The sequence below is a fragment of the Phocoena sinus genome, chromosome 8 (genome assembly GCF_008692025.1).
Source record: "Phocoena sinus isolate mPhoSin1 chromosome 8, mPhoSin1.pri, whole genome shotgun sequence".
Taxonomy (NCBI): domain Eukaryota; kingdom Metazoa; phylum Chordata; class Mammalia; order Artiodactyla; family Phocoenidae; genus Phocoena; species Phocoena sinus.
The window spans coordinates 13802022-13819019 of NC_045770.1; positions in this window are offsets into that span (position 1 = coordinate 13802022).

The window sequence follows — 16998 nt, forward strand, 5'->3', positions numbered from 1 at the left end:
AGGCCTCTCACTGTTGTGGCCTCTACCGTTGCGGAGCACAGGCTCCGGACGCGCAGGCTCAGCGGCCATGGCTCACCGGCCTAGCTGCTCCGCGGCATGTGGGATCTTCCCAGACCGGGGCACGAACCCGCGTCCCCTGCATCGGCAGGCGGACTCTCAACCACTGCGCCACCAGGGAAGCCCAAGAAAGCTGGCTTTTATTTATTTATTTATTTTTAAGGCTGGAGACCAAACCCAGAGGATTTATTTATTTATTTATTTATTTTTGGCTGCACTGGGTCTTCGTTGCTGCACGCAGGCTTCCTCTAGTTGCGGTGATCGGGGGCTACTCTTCGTTGTGGTGCACGAGCTTCTCATTGAGGTGGTTTCTCTTGTTGTGGAGCAGAGGCTCTAGGTGTGCAAGCGTCAGCAGTTGTGGCACGTGGGCTTCAGTAGTTGTGGCTCGTGGGCTCTAGAGCTCAGGCTCAGTATTTGTGGCACATGGGCTTAGTTGCTCCGTGACATGTGGGATCTTCCTGGACCAGGGCTTGAACCCATGTCCTCTGCATTGGCAAGTGGATTCTTAACCACTGCACCACCAGTGGAGCCCCCATGCTGACTTCTTTTTTTAAACAAATTTATTTATTTTATTTATTTATTTTTGGCTGCATTGTGTCTTTTTTGTTGTGTGTGGGCTTTCTCTAGTTGCGGCCAGCGGGGCTTGTTATTTGTTGCGGTGCACGGACTTCTCACTGCAGTGGCTTCTCTTGTTGTGGAGCATGGGCTCTAGGTGCACGGGCTTCGGTAGTTGTGGCACACGGGCTCAGTAGTTGTGGCTCAAGGGCTCTAGAGCACAGGGTCAGTAGTTGAGGCACATGGGCTTATTTGCTCCACAGCATGTGGGATTCCTGGACCAGGGCTTGAACCCGTGTCCCCTGCATTGGCAGGCGGATTCTCAATCGCTGTGCCACCAGGGAAGCCCCATGCTGACTTTTAAATGCTAAATATTGGTAGCATTATCTCTCAATTTTTTTTTTTTTTTTTTTTGCGGTACATGGGCCTCTCACCGTTGTGGCCTCTCCCATTGCGGAGCACAGGCTCCGGCCACGCAGGCTCAGCGGCCATGGCTCACGGGTCCAGCCGCTCCACGGCATGTGGGATCCTCCTGGACCGGGGCACGAACCCGTGTCCCCTGCATCGGCAGGCGGACTCTCAACCACTGCGCCACCAGGGAAGCCCTATCTCTCAATTTTTAAAATGGTTTTTGTTTGGCATTAATTTGTGTTAACTTTTTAGATTGTCCTTTAGCGTTTTCCATTATAAAATGTTGTATCAGGTAGAGACCATGTTTACATGTTATTGAAATTAATCGTGTCACAATATGTTGGGTTATAATAATAATAACTGTACATTTATTATTACGTTGCTTTTTTATAGCAAGCCTCTGAAATTTTTAATATAACCTTATCACAGAAAACTGATTCGCTGTTTATAATTATGATCACTTATTATTACCTAAAACATGTAAATAAAGTGTTACGAAAAGTACAGAATAATTTATAACATCAAGAATTCCTGGTGATTTCTGGTTATTATTCCTGAATCCAGAAGATTGTAAATTGATAATTTTTGAAGCTGATCGTAGGCACATGAGAAGGTTCATAATACTATCGTATATGTTTTCATATATGTTTAAATTTTTTGTAATAAAAAGTAAAACAAAATTGGATCATGCTACATTCCTGCCTAAACTTCAATGGCTTTCTAGTGCCTGTAAGATGAAGGCCAACTGCTTTGAAACCTTGCATAATTTTGACCCTTTCGGCTCTCCAGCCCCAACTCATCTCACTCTCCCGCTACTTTCCAGCAACACTAGCCTTCTTTCAGTTCCTCAGACTCACCACTCAAGATCTTTGCCTGTGCTGTTCACTCTGCTTAGAACACTCTTACTGTCCATATTTCCCTGGCTAACTCCTACTCATCTTTAATTATGAGTTCCTCTTGGAGGCTTTGCTTGGACCAATCTCCCTCACCTCCCACCACTAAATCTAAATGAGGTATCCCTGTGATAATCTCACACAATTTCTTCATAGCACTCAACACACTTTGTAGTTATATATTTATTCATTACTTTTTGTTTTAATGACAATATCCCTCATTACACAGTAAGCACAGAGAGTGTGTCTGTTTTTCTCACCCCTGTCTTGCCTGTACCTAGCACAATGCTTGGTACAAAATAGGCCCACAGTAAATATGAGTTTAAACAATCCCAACTGTGCAACATAACAATTAGAAAATAAAGCAAAATTGTTCTTAGTGAATATAAGACAGCTCTCAGTGTTCACCAAGTTTTTTGCATTGCTCACAAACATATTCTAGAATCTCACCCAAGATCAACATTCAGCTTGCTATTTGTTGTTTCTGGAGCCTACATTTCTTCCTAACAGCTTTAATTAAATCTAAAACTGATCCTCCAAGGTTGGCAGTGAAAGGAAAGTAAGAATAGGAGACCTAAGAAACATAGCAACCAATTGCAATTCTATTTGCCTAGAATTTGAAGTCTGACTCTTGTCCCAAGATTTAGTTTTTGGTGCAAAAAAAGATGACTTAGTGCCTATAGATCTATAGATCACTATAGATCCTACAGATTTTAAAAAGACAGCAATGGAATTATGAAAAACTTTACCCCAATAAAAATTTGACAACTTAGATGAGATGGATAAATTACTTGAAAGAGACAAATTGTAACAACCGACTCAAGAAGAAATAAAATACCTGAATTGTCCTATATCAATCAAATAATTGAATTTGGAATGAAAAATCTTCCCCTAGGCCCAGATGGCTTCCTTGTTAAACAAAATATTAGCAAATTGAATTCAGCAATAGGTAAAAAGGATAATACAACATTCCCAAGCGGATTTATCCTAGGAACCCCAGATTGGTTTGAAATCAATTAATGTAACTTACCATGTTAATAGAACAATGGAGAAAAGCCATATGATTACCTCAGTAGATGCAGACAAAGCATTTGAATAAATTCAAAACCAATTTGTAACAACAATCACACACACTCACCAAGTTTTTTTATCCAAGATTCACTTTGTATGTAGCCTAACTTCCTAAGTTAAGCATCTCCTTCTACAGCCAATCCTGAGGGAGTCAACACTCAACCTTGAACAAATATTTGTGAGACAGGAGAGAAGCGGGTAGGGTACAACTTTTCAAAGAAAGACATAGCTATTAAGGATACAATATAAACTGGTTAGAACCAACTAGGCCCAAGATGACAGAAGATTCAACTTCCAGTAGACCTTGAGCCTCATTGTACATACGCTCATTGTAATATATTAGCATATGCTAAATGACATAACCCCAGGTGCTGTGACAGTTCCAAGGTCGACCATAAAAGGCCAAAAAGTGGACGGTGGCCCAATTCCTGGAAACCCCTGCCCTTTCCCCAAATAGTTGAAATTATCATACCACTTTTTAGCCTATGAAATTACCCAGCCCATTAAAACTAACCACTCTGGCACCCCGAGGCCTCTCGCCTTCTGAGTCGGCTGACACTCGGTCTATGGAGTGTGTATCCCTGAATAAATTTGCTTTCACTTTACTATGGCTTGCTCTTAAATTCTTTCCTGTGTGAAGCCAAAGACCCTCACTTGGCGGCCTGTCCCAGGGACTCACCCGAGACCTGGGACATGACCATCCTCTTGCGCCCCATTCTTCTGCAACATTTGAGTGCCTATAACAGGTTACGGAATGTTCTAGGAGCTGAGGGTACGGCCGTGAACCAGCCGATGAAGTCTCTGACTTATAGAGTTTGGAAATAGCTTTGATTTTATTAAGGGTTCTGGGAGAATTCCTTTCACTTTCATCCTACCCATGCCACTTCTGAAAATTCTGTATGTGTGCCTGTCTTCTCTTCCCTCCCCCAATTCTCCATAATTTCTCTCAGATTATGGGGTAAATAGTGACTACACCTACAAGTTCTTTCAGTGCCCTAGGAGGTAATTTATTTGGGCTCTGGAGTCTTTTTTTTTTTTTTTGTAGCAAATAATTCTAAGTATATTTATTTATTGATTTTTAAATTGGGGTACAGTTGCTTTACAATGTTGTGCTAGTTTCTGCTGTACAGTGAAGTGAATCAGCTATATGTGTACATATATCCTCTCTTTTTCAGATTTCCCTCCCATGTAGGTCACCACAGAGCATTGAGTAGAGTTCCCTGCTACACAGCAGGTTTTCATCAGTTATCTTTTTTATACATAATAGTGTATATATGTCAATCCCAATCTCCCAATTCATCCCACCCCCACTTTTCCCCCTTGGTGTCCATATGTTTGTTCTCTATGTCTGTGTCTCTATTTCTGCTTTGCAGATAGGTTCACCTGTACCATTTCTCTAGATTCCACATATATGTATTAATATACACAGAGGCTCACTTATTATCTTTCCCACATCTTGCACTTCAATTCACATTTAACTCCATTCTCCTTAGGGGAGCACTAAATAGGAGAGGCATGGTTTTCTGTCTGTCACTTGTAAATCTGGAGCTTTATGCCTGAGCGATAGTTAATAATTATCTTCTTCTAAACACTTTTAAAAAAACAGTTTTATTGAAATATGCTTCATATACAATTTAAGGTGTTTTCCTATTTAAAGTATATAACTCAGCACTTTTCAGTATATTCACAGGTTTGTGCAACCATCATGGCGATCTAATTTTAGAACATTTTCATCCCCCCTTAAAAAAGTCCCATACCTATTAGCAGTCAATCCTAAGCACTTTTAAAGTGTTTTATGACTGTCCTTAGCTGGTTTATGACTGTCCTTAGCAGGTTTTCTCAAGCCTCAGACTAGGGAGGGTCTTCCTCCTTGGTTTCAGTCTCCCTAGAACTGCTGCTGTAACTGGTGCACACATTCTCTCATATGTTATATTTGAGCTTGCCCTTCTTCTGTTTTCTTCTCTTAGGATCATAGCAGATGTTGTCTTCACAATATCCAGCCCACCTCTCCCACTCCTGATCCAAGATCTTGGGAAAAGAATGGATGCACAAGAGACTTCTCTGGCAGTCCAGTGGTTAAGACTCCATGCTTCCAATGCAGGGTGTGGGGTTCAATCCCTGGTTGGGGAACTAAGATCCCACATGCCATGCAGCACAGCAAAAAAAAAAAAAAAAATGTATAAATGTATAAATATAGACTGCTATACCAAAACCTCATGGTAACCACAAACCAAAAATTTATAATAGATATACACACAAAAAAGAAAAAGGAATCCAACACAATACTAAAAATTGTCATCAAATCACAAGAGAACAAAAGAAGAGGGGAAAAAAAAAAGACCTACAAAAACAAACCCAAAACAATTAACAAAATGGCAATAAGAACATACATATCAATAATTACCTTATGTGTAAACAGATTAAATGTTCCAACCAAAAGATATAAATTAGCTGAATGGATACAAAAACAAGACCTGTTTACAAGAGACCCACTTCAGATCTAGAGACACATACAGGCTGAAAGTGAAGTGATGGAAAAAGTTATTCCATGCAAATGGAAATCAAAAGAAAGCTGGAGTAGCAATACTTATATCAGACAAACTAGACTTTAAAATAAAGACTGTTAGGGAATTTCTGGGTGGTCTAGTGGTTAGGACTCCGTGCTTCCACTGCAGGGGGCCCGTGTTCAATCCCTGGTCGGGGAGCTGAGATCCTGCAAGCTGCACAGCATGGCCAAAAAAGAAAAAAAATACTGTTACAAAGATAATGAATGACACTACATAATGATCAAGAGATCAATCCAAGAAGAATATGTAACAATTGTAAATATATATGCACCCAACATAGGAGCACCTCAATATATAAGGCAAATGTTAGCAGACATAAAAGGAGAAATTGACAGTAACACAATAATAGTGGGAGACTTTAACGCCCCATTTACATCAATGGACAAATTATCCAGACAGAAGATCAATAAGGAAACAGAGGCTTTAAATGACACATTAGACCAGATGGGCTTAATTGATATTTATAGAGCATTCCATCCGAAAGCAGCAGAATACACATTCTTTTCAAGTGCACATGGAACGTTCTCCAGGATAGGTCACATGCTGGGCCACAAAGCAAGCCTCAGTAAATTTAAGAAAATTGCAACCATATCAAGCATCTTTTCTGACCACAACGCTATGAGATTAGAAATCAACTACAAGAAAAAACTGCAAAAAAACACAAACATGTGGAGGCTAAACAACATGCTACTAAACAACCAATGGATCATTGAAAAAATCAAAGAGGAAATTAAAAAATACCTAGAGACAAAAGAAAGCAAAAACATGATGATCCAAAACCTATGAGATGCAGCAAAAGCAGCTCTAAGAGGGGAGTTTAAGCAATACAAGCTTACCTCAGGAAACAAGAGAAATCTCAAATAAACAACCTAACCTTACACCTAAAGCAGCTAGAGAAGGAAGAGCAAACAAAACCCAAAGTTAGTACAAGGAAAGAAATCATAAGGATCAGAGCAGAAATAAATGAAATAGAGACTAAGAAAACAATAGAAAAGATCAATGAAACTAAAAGCTGGTTCTTTGAAAAGATAAACAAAATTGATAAACCTTTAGGCAGACTCATCAAGACAAAAAAGGAGAGGGCCAAAATCAATAAAATCAGAAATGAAAAAGGAGAAGTTACAATCAACACTACAGAAACACAAGGGACCATAAGAGACTACTACAAGCAACTATATGCCAATAAAATGGACAACCTAGAAGGAATGGACAAATTCTTAGAAAGGTACAATCTCCCAAGACTGAATCAGGAAGAAATAGAAAATATGAACAGGACAATCACAAGTACTGGAATTGAATCTATGATTTAAAAAGACAACACAGGGCTTCCCTGGTGGCGCGGTGGTTGGGGGTCCGCCTGCTGATACAGGGGACACAGGTTCATGCCCCGGTCCGGGAAGATCCCACATGCCACGGAGTGGCTAGGCCCGTGAGCCATGGCCGCTGAGCCTGCGCGTCCGGAGCCTGTGCTCCGCAATGGGAGAGGCCACAACAGTGAGAGGCCTGCGTACCGCAAAAAAAAAAAAAAAAAAAAAAAAAAACACAAACAGATGTAAAGATATACTGTGTTCTTGGATTGGAAGAATAAATATTGTAAAAATGACTATACTACCCATGGCAATCTACAGATTCAGTGCAATCCCTATCAAATTACCAATGGCATTTTTCACAGAACAAGAACAAAAAATTTTTTAATTTGTGCGGAAACACAGAAGACCCTAAAGCAATCTTGAGAAAGAAAAATGGAGCTTGAGGAATCAGGTGCCCTGACTTCAGACTATATTACAAAGCTACTGTAATCAAAATAGTATGGTACTGGCCAAAAAACAGAAATATAAATCAATGGAACAGGATAGAAAGCCCAGAGATAAACCCACTTACCTATGGTCCATTAATCTATGACAAAGGAGGCAAGAATATACAATGCAGAAAAGACAGTCTCTTCAATAAGTTGTGCTGGGAAAACTGGACAACTACATGTAAAAGAATGAAATCAGAACATTCTCTAACACCATATACAACAATAAACTAGAAATGGATTAAAGACCTAAATGTAAGACCAGATACTATGAAACTCCTAGAGGAAAACATAGGCAGAACACTCTTTTACATAAATTGCAGCAATGTCTTTTTCGATTCATCTCCTAGATAATGGAACTAAAAACAAAAATAAACAAATGGGACCTAATTAAACTTAAAAAGCTTTTGAACAGCAAAGAAAACCATAAGCAAAATGAAAAGTCAACGTACAGAAAATATTTGCAAACAGTGCTACTGACAAGGGATTAATTTCTAAAATATAAAAACAGCTTATACAGGGACTTCCCTGGTGGTCCCATGGTTAAGAATCCGTCTTCTAATGCTGGGGACATGGATTCAATCCCTGGTCGGGGAACTAAGATCCCACATGCTGTGGGGCAACTAAGCCTGCATGCCACGACTACTGAGCCTGTGCACTCTGGAGCCCACGAGCCACAACTGTAGAGAAGACCATGCGCTGCAACAAAGAGCCTGCTTGCTGCAACAAAAGATCCCGCATGCTGCAGTGAAGATCCCCGATGCCTCAACTAAGACCCGACGCAGCCCAAAACAATGCTTATACAGTTCAATATCAAACAAACAGACAAACAGACGAAAACCCAATTTAAAAATGGGGAGAAGATCTAGACATTTCTCTAAAGAAGACATACAGATGGCCAACAGGCACATGAAAAGATGCTCCACATCTCTAATTATTAGAGAAATGCAAATCAAAACTACAATGAAGTATCACATCACAGCAGTCAGAATGGCCATCATCAAAAAGTCTACAAATAGGAGGGTTCCCTGGTAGCCTAGTGGTTAGGATTCCAGGCTTTCGCTGCTGTAGCCTGGGTTCAATCCCTGGTTGGGGAATGGAGGTCCTGCAAGCTGAGCGGCACAGCCAAAAAAATAAACAACAACAACAAAAAAAGAGAAATGCATTCAATCAGTCTCCATGCAAAAAAAATGCTGGAGTAATAAATGCTGGAGAGGGTGTGGAGAAAAAGGAACCCTCCTATACTATTGGTGGGAATGTAAATTGGTGCAGCCACTATGAAGAACAGTATGGAGTTTCCTTAAAAAACTAAAAGTAGAGTTGCCATATGATCCAGGGATCCCACTCCTAGGCATATATCCAGAGAAAACTATAATTCGAAAAGATACATGCACCCCAATGTTCATAGCAGCCAAGACATGGAAGCAACCTAAATGTCCATCAACAGATGAATGGATAAAGAAGATGTGGTACATACATACAATGGAATATTACTTGGCCATAAAAACGAACGAAATAATGCCATTTGCAGCAACGTGGATGGAACTAGAGGTTATCATGCTAAGTGAAGTAAGCCAGATAGAGAAAGACAAATATCATATGATATTGCTTATATGTGGAATCTGAAAAAAAAAGATACAAATTAACTTATTTACAAAACAGAAATAAACCCACAGACATAGAAGACAAACTTATGGTTACCAAAGGGGAAGTGGGGGAGGGATAAATTAGGAGGATGGGATTAACATATACACACTACTACGTAAAAAATAGATAACCAGGGACTTCCCTGGTGGCGCAGTGGTTAAGAATCCGCCTGCCAATGCAGGGGACATGGGTTCGATCCCTGGTCTGGGAAGGTCCCGCATGCCGCGGAGCAACTAAGTCCGTGTGCCACAACTACTGAGCCTGAGCTCTAGATCCTGCAAGCCACAACTACTGAGCCCACGTGCCAGAACTACTGAAGCCTGTGTGCCTAGAGCCTGTGCTCTGCAACAAAGAGAAGCCACCACAATGAGAAGCTCGTGCACCGGCATGAAGAGTAGCCCTTGCTCAATGCAACTAGAGAAAGCCTGCGCACAGCAACAGACCCAAAGCAACCAAAAATAAATAATTAAAATAAAATAAAAATTAAAAAAAAAAAAAAGATAACCAACAAGGACCTACTGCATAGCATAGGGAACTATACTCAATATTTTGTAATAACCTATGATGCAAAAGAACCTGAAAAAGAATCTCTATCTCTGTCGTCTATCTATCTATCTATCTATCTATCCATGTACCTATCTATCTATGTATCTATCTAAATCACTTTGCCGTATACCTGAAACTAATACAACATTGTAAGTCAACTATACTTCAATTAAAAATTTTTCAAAAAAACAAAAATTAAAAAAAAGAAAGCATTTTCCCAGTTTACTAGAAATTATACAAAGCATCTTTTCTAATGATTGCATTAATGTTCTACTGTGGGAATATACTGAAATTTATTTAGCCAGTCTCATTTTTTGGTACCTAAGATGTTCCTATTTTTTCAGACTCATATGTAACACTGCATCCTTGTGAATAACTCTGTATATATTTTGGATAATTTTTTAGGATAATTTAAGAGGAGAATAATTGATACACATCACCGGATTATTTCTCTAAAAGCAGTCTCAATTTGCCTCACCACCAGCAGGACATAAGAATAGACTTTGCACTGCACACTTGCCTGCCCTGGATAGCCTTTTTTTTTTTTTCTTTTTTTAAGTTTTGCAAGTTTTGATAGATGAAAGATGGTACCTGGTTTAAAAAATTTGCATCTCTTTTGTTATTAGTGAAGTTGAACATTTTCCCACGTGTCTTTTGGCTGTATATGTTTCCTCTTTTGTGAACTGTTCAAGTTCATTTATTTTTCAGGGTGGGGGGGGGTGTCCTTGACCAACCTCTTAACACACGTGGGTCAGTCACTCAGAACCTACAGAAAGAGGTTTTCTAAATAAAGAGGATATTAAACAATATATAGATATCTAGAAAAGGGCTTTTCTTCATAAAATGTAGAGATTTAAAAAATGGGGTCAGAGTACAAATATTCATTCTGAAAGGGCTATTAGCCCTCTCTGACCAGCTCCAACAGACTGAAAAGTTGGCACATGTAGCCTTGGGCAAAGCACTAAGGTCTTGAGGATTTCCATACTTAAAAATCTCCAAGTTTAAGTTCCCAGTGTCTCACATATAACCATAAACTTAAGCTCCTTAGGACCGTGATAAAGATCTAAGTGGTCCTGTATTTGGAAAGGATTTGGGATGGGGGGGACTGCAAAAGTGATGCAAAGCTATTATCTATTTTCGCCCAAGGCAGGAAAAGAAAGGCTAAGCATAAACTGTCTTAGGACAGGTATGGTTTAGATATCAATAAGGACTAGCCAGTTGTCAGCCGAGTGAGTCTGTGGACCAGATCATTGTGAAAATCTGGTTACTTTGTAGGAAGAAATTGAGAATTCTTTGATAACTTTTTGTGTGTAATAGGCATGGCCTAAGGGAGATTGGCATGGGTTAACCTGGATTTCAGCTGGTCCAACGAACGTGAAAGAGTATGATCTCAGAGGGCCGTGACATCATCACGTCATCCAGCCATTTCTGAATCAGACCAGCCCATTAACATGCAGGAATTCTGGGCCTGAGTGGGAATCCCACTGAAGTCACACTACAAGGTGAAGGTTAAGGGGGGAATACCAGACCGGAACCTGACATTTCATTCTGCTTCCCTGGCAGGACCTTTTCAAAGAAACAAGAACTGAAATGTAGCTTGAACTGGAATGCAAAGCAGGCCACTATTTCAGTCTGAATCATGAGTAGGGGCTGCAGTGGGCCATCCGAAACTGAGGGGCAAAAAAAAAAAGAATACCGAGGCAGGAGCTGCACATAATAAAAAATTGAAACTGGGCAACAGGACAGTTCCAAGCATTAGCTACACTGGGAACTGAGCCAGGAAGCAGAATTTTATAGCATTTCCTTCCCGGCTAGAGCCATGCACCAGTGATTCCCCCTCTGTCTCTCTCTCTCTCTCTCTCTCTCTCCCTCTCCCCGCTCCTTCCCAGGATTCCTGCAGTCAGTCCCCTGATCTGCCACAGGACTGCAGGACAGCGGGTCTCTTAGCACTCCTTTGCCTTGTACTGCAGTGTAGCCGTGTCACCTGGTGCTCTGCCCTCCCCCAGCCCAGCCCAGGGTCCTAGCAGCCTGCGGTGTTGCCAAGGAGCTGGCATCACCCAGATCCAGAGGGCAGAATAGTGGCTGAGGTGGCCAGCCACGTCATCTGTAACCCAGAGTGTTTATGTTCTCTGCAGTCCAGCGACGCAAGAATCTGCCAACAATCCTCAAATTTATTCTGCTTTCTTGGGCCTTCAGGAAGTGAATAGCTGTCATGAAAACAAAGCTGAGAAAGCTCTGATGGGAAAAAAAAAAAATTCAGGCTTCCTTCTTGAATTACCTTTCCTGCCTTTTTCTGCTAAGTCATCTTCCTCCCTTCCTCAGACTCCTGTGTATCTCCCCTTCTGGAGAGCCTTCCTTAACCCTGGCTAAGACCTGCTCACTCAGGCTCCTGTTCATCTTTCCCATGATCATCAAAAAAGAGGTTTGGGCTTCCCTGGTGGCGCAGTGGTTGAGAGTCTGCCTGCCGATGCAGAGGACACGGGTTCGTGCCCCGGTCCGGGAAGATGCCACATGCCGCGGAGCGGCTGGGCCTGTGAGCCGTGGCCGCTGAGCCTGCGCGTCCGGAGCCTGTGCTCCGCAACGGGAGAGGCCACAACAGTGAGAGGCCCGCGTACTGCAAAAAAAAAAAACAACACAGTTTTTCATTCAAGGTCCAGCTACCTCCTAACCAGGGAAGCTGAAGGACTGTTTAGAGAAAGTAAATTGATTTTACTCTTAGCTTAAGTTACACATATATCTTCAGTACCTAGTAAGCACCAGATGTATGTAACTTGATTGACATCAGATGCAAAAACACCACATGTACTTGAGAGCCAAGGCAACTTTAATTTTTATATTACCTGTGCATACATCATTTTTGAAATCCCAGGATCTTGATTGAGACAGACCTAAGTTTAACCCTAGGCTTTCCCACTTACTAGTTATGACCTTGGACAATTCACTTCACTTCTCTGAACTGCCTTATATGAAACACAAATCATAATAACATGCCTCATAAGGCCTGTCAGGGGATTATGTAAATGAGCCTCATTCACATTTGTGAACAGTTAAGCGACAATTGCATTACTCTGTGTGTCCATATTCTTTCATATGTTCTCTCTGTACACCTCTGCTCTTTGACCATGACCTCTACGAGAGTGGGGCCAGGCTCTACCACCTGAGTCGGTTGTTGTCCAGCTGATTGATCCTACATGCATAATGCCAAGAAAACTCAGATACTGTCTCATGGTACCTGGAGTAGAGACTCGGGAGAAAGGCCTGGACCATTGATTTTGAGACCTAGGATTGATGTCTGCATAATGAACCAAGCGTGCTACATCAGTCCGTGATACACAGTTGTGAAGTCTCAGGAAAGTCATTCATTTAATTACTTGTTTATTCACCCAGACATTTATTGAACATTTGTTATGTTGGAAAATATACAGGTTCTCTTTCCACCTAAGCTTACAGTTTAATTATTTAACCTAAAGATATAATGAGGCAATTTAATTCATATTCATTGGAAAACATTTCAGCTCTGTAAGGGAACATTGTGCTTTATTAAACAAAACCAGAACCTCCAAAGCTTAGCTCTTGAAAGAGAATATCTAGATAAGAATAACTGGGTGAACTGAGTCGTGACTCTGTCCCAGGTTCCCCCTCCCTCAGCTTTGCTAAGTCTTTTTTTAATCGAAGTACAGTTGATTTACAACGCTGTGTTCGTTTCTGTGCTGTAAGTAGGACCTTGTTGTTTATCAGGTTTCCTATGTCTTTGCTGCTTCCTCTCTAACACTCTGGCCCAAGCATAGATTATAAAGTTTTTGCTTATCAGTGAAATTGGTCGGAGTTCTCAATAAAATACTTTACTAAAAAAAAATAAGAGAGAAGAAAAGGACATCCTTGAAAGCAAAATGAAACATTGTTATGACTTTGGAAAATTGTTTGGTGGTATTTACTAAAGCTAATCACAATCATATATATGCAAGGACTCAGCAATTTCATTCCTAGGAAATGTACCCAATGTGCATTTTTTGTGTACATAGCATATCTAGGATGATAATACCAGTACTATTTGTAATAGCCAAATATTGGAAACAACCTAAATGTCCATGTGCAGTAGAATAGACAAATTAGGGTATCTTTACACAGTAGAATACCACACAGCACCGAAACGAACATACTACAACTACAGGTAACAAATGCGTGAATCTCACCAGCGCAATGTTGAGGGTTAAACCAGACACAAAAGGGGATCTGCTGTCTGTTATTCTATTTATCTAAAGTTCCAAAACAGGCAAAACCAATCTGTGGTGTTTGCAGCCAAGATAGTGATTGTCATTGGAACTAGTGACTGCAAGGGCACAGGGACACCTGGGGGGCTAGTAATGTTCTATTTCATTGATTTGGGTTCTGGTTACATGGGTGAAAATTCATTGAGGTATTCACTTATGATTTCTACACTTTTCTATATGTTCAGTACACATCAATAAAATGTTTTTTAGAAAATAGTATAAAACAGTCTGATTTCCTGATTATTCTACAGCTAACTCACTCATGAGCTTGGTTTGAATGATCTGTAACCTACTCAGACCGGGCAAATACCCAAGCACTTTGCATATGTTCCTGTTTCTTCTGTCCCCTGAACACTTACTGGGAGCAGGTGTGGTCTTATTTCCCACCACACAAGAGGTAATGTCTAGACAGTTGTGTCCCCTTGGTGGCTTAGCTTACCACCCCGCTGGGTCTTCTAGCTATTTCCTGTCTCCCAACCAAGGGATTTTCCCGACCCCAGATTGGTAGGACTATGGTAAACGATTCCGTGAATAGGCATATCTTTTGGGTGAGATCCCAGCCCCCGTATCCAAGAGTGGCTATGCCCCTAATATAGATGCAATAATAAAGTAATGCTTTAACAAAACAATAGTTATTGCATTCATGCCATAATTTCTCCCCATCTTTTAAAACAAGTTTTATGAGGGCAGGATTTTGTTTTATTTTACTCATGCTGCTATAGCCCTAGCATATAGAACAGTCCCTGGCACATAATAGGCACTCAATTAAAATGTTTTGAATGAAATAATTATTCTCAAAGAAAAGCATACACAGAGGATAAGAGTGTGTGTTCTAGAATTAGACTGCTTAGGTTCAAATCCTAGTTACACCACTTGCCAGCTGTGAAATGTTGGACAAATTATTTATTCTATCCATGCCTCATTTTTCTCATCTGTAAAATGGAGGTAGTACTGGTATATCTTCCTCTTAGAGTTACTATGAACTTTAAAGAACACATGTAAAGATAATGTATGGAACAGTTTGGTGACCGCTATGTCAAAAGTGGGCTGGCCTATCTCTTAGAAATGCAAGAAAATTGAAGTCTGACCGTCTGTGTGACATACAATAGAATAAGTAATAAAAAGAAATGTTAATAAAAACAAAATTAGTGACATGAAGAAAACTTTTAAAAATATTAAAATTCAAGAACCCAGCAAGATTTTTTTGTAGGTATGGACAAGCTTATTCTAAAATTTATATGGGAAGGCAAATGAGCTAGAATAGCTAAAACGATTTTGAAAAAGAAAGGTGGGAGGAATCAGTCTGTCTCATGTTAAAGCTTATGAGATAGCTACAGACTCACTATAAAGCTACAGTAATCAAGACAGCGTGGACTGATAGACACGTAGATCAATGGAATAGACCAGAGGACCCAGGAATAGACTCACACAACTATGCCCAACTGAATTTTCACAAAGTGACAAAAGCAATTCAACAGAGGAAGGATACGCTTTTCAATAAATGGTGCTGGAGAAATTGCACATTCATTGTCAAAAGAAAGACAAAGAAGAACCTTTACCTAAATCTCACATCTTATACAAGAGTTAATTCAAAATGGATCATGAATTTAAATGTAAAATATGATATCCGGAAAAGACAAAAACTCTAATTAGAAAAGATACATGCACCCCAATGTTCATAGCAGCACAATTAAAAATAGGCATGATATGGAAGCAACCTAAGTGTCCATCAACAGATGAATGGATAAAGAAATGTGAGATATGTATACATATATATCCACACACACACACACAATGGAATACTACTCAACCATAAAAAGGAATGAAATAATGCCATTTGCAGCAACATTGATGGACCTAGAGATTATCGTACTAAGTGAAGTAAGTCAGACAGAGAAAGATAAATGTCATATGATATCACTTATATGTGGAATCTAAAAAAATGATACAAACGAAATTATTTGCAAAACAGAAACGGAGTCACAGACATAGAAAACAAACATGTTTACCAACAGGGAAGGGGGAGATAAATTAGGAGTTTGGGATTAACAGATACATACTACTATATATAAAATAGATAACCAACAAGGACCTACTGTACAGCACAGGGAACTATATTCAATATCTTGTAATAACCTATAATGGAAAAGAATCTGAAAAGGAATATATATATATATACACACACATATATGTGTGTATATATATATATATATATACACACATATATACATATGTGTGTATATATATATCCGAATCACTTTACTGTACACCTGAAACTAACACAACATTGTAAACCAACCATGCTTCAATAAAAAATAAATGTAAAATATGAAAAAAGTCAATCTCTGTATGATTCCATTGATATGACATTCTCGAAATGACAAACTATGGAGATGGTGAGATGATTGACGGTTGTTAGGGGACAGGGATGGTGTATGTGTGTGTGTATGTGTTGCTCACAAGTATAAAGTGATAACACAAGGGGGTTCTGTTGTGGTGATAGAACAGTTCTTTATCTTGATTGTGGTGGTGGTTCCATGAATCTGTACAGTTTAAAAATTTCATACAACTACACACCTGTGAATGAATGCATACTAAAAATGGCAAAAGCTGAATAAGGCCTGTAGTCTAGTTAAAAGTATTGTTCCAATGTCAATTTCCTGGTTTTCATATTGTAATACAAGTATGTGAGATGTAACCATTAGGGGAAGCTGGATGAAGGGCAAACAGGACTCTGTATTCTACTGCTTCAGCTTTCTGGGAGTCTACAATGGTTTCAAAATAAAAAATTTTTTAAAGTGTAAAACAAAAGGGTTAATCTCCAAAATTTACAAGCAGCTCATGCAGCTCAATATCAAAAAAACAACCCAATCCCAAAATGGGCAGAAGACCTAAATAGACATTTCTCCAAAGAAGTAATACAGATTGCCAACAAACACATGAAAGGATGCTCAACATCACTAATCATTAGAGAAATGCAAACCAAAACCACAATGAGGTATCACCTCACACCAGTCAGAATGGCCATCATCAAAAAATCTGCAAACAGTAAATGCTGGAGAGGGTGTGGAGAAAAGGGAGCACTGTTGGTGGGAATGTAAATTGATACAGCCACTATGGAGAACAGTATGGAGGTTCCTTAAAAAACTAAAAATAGAACTACCACACGACCCAGCAGTACC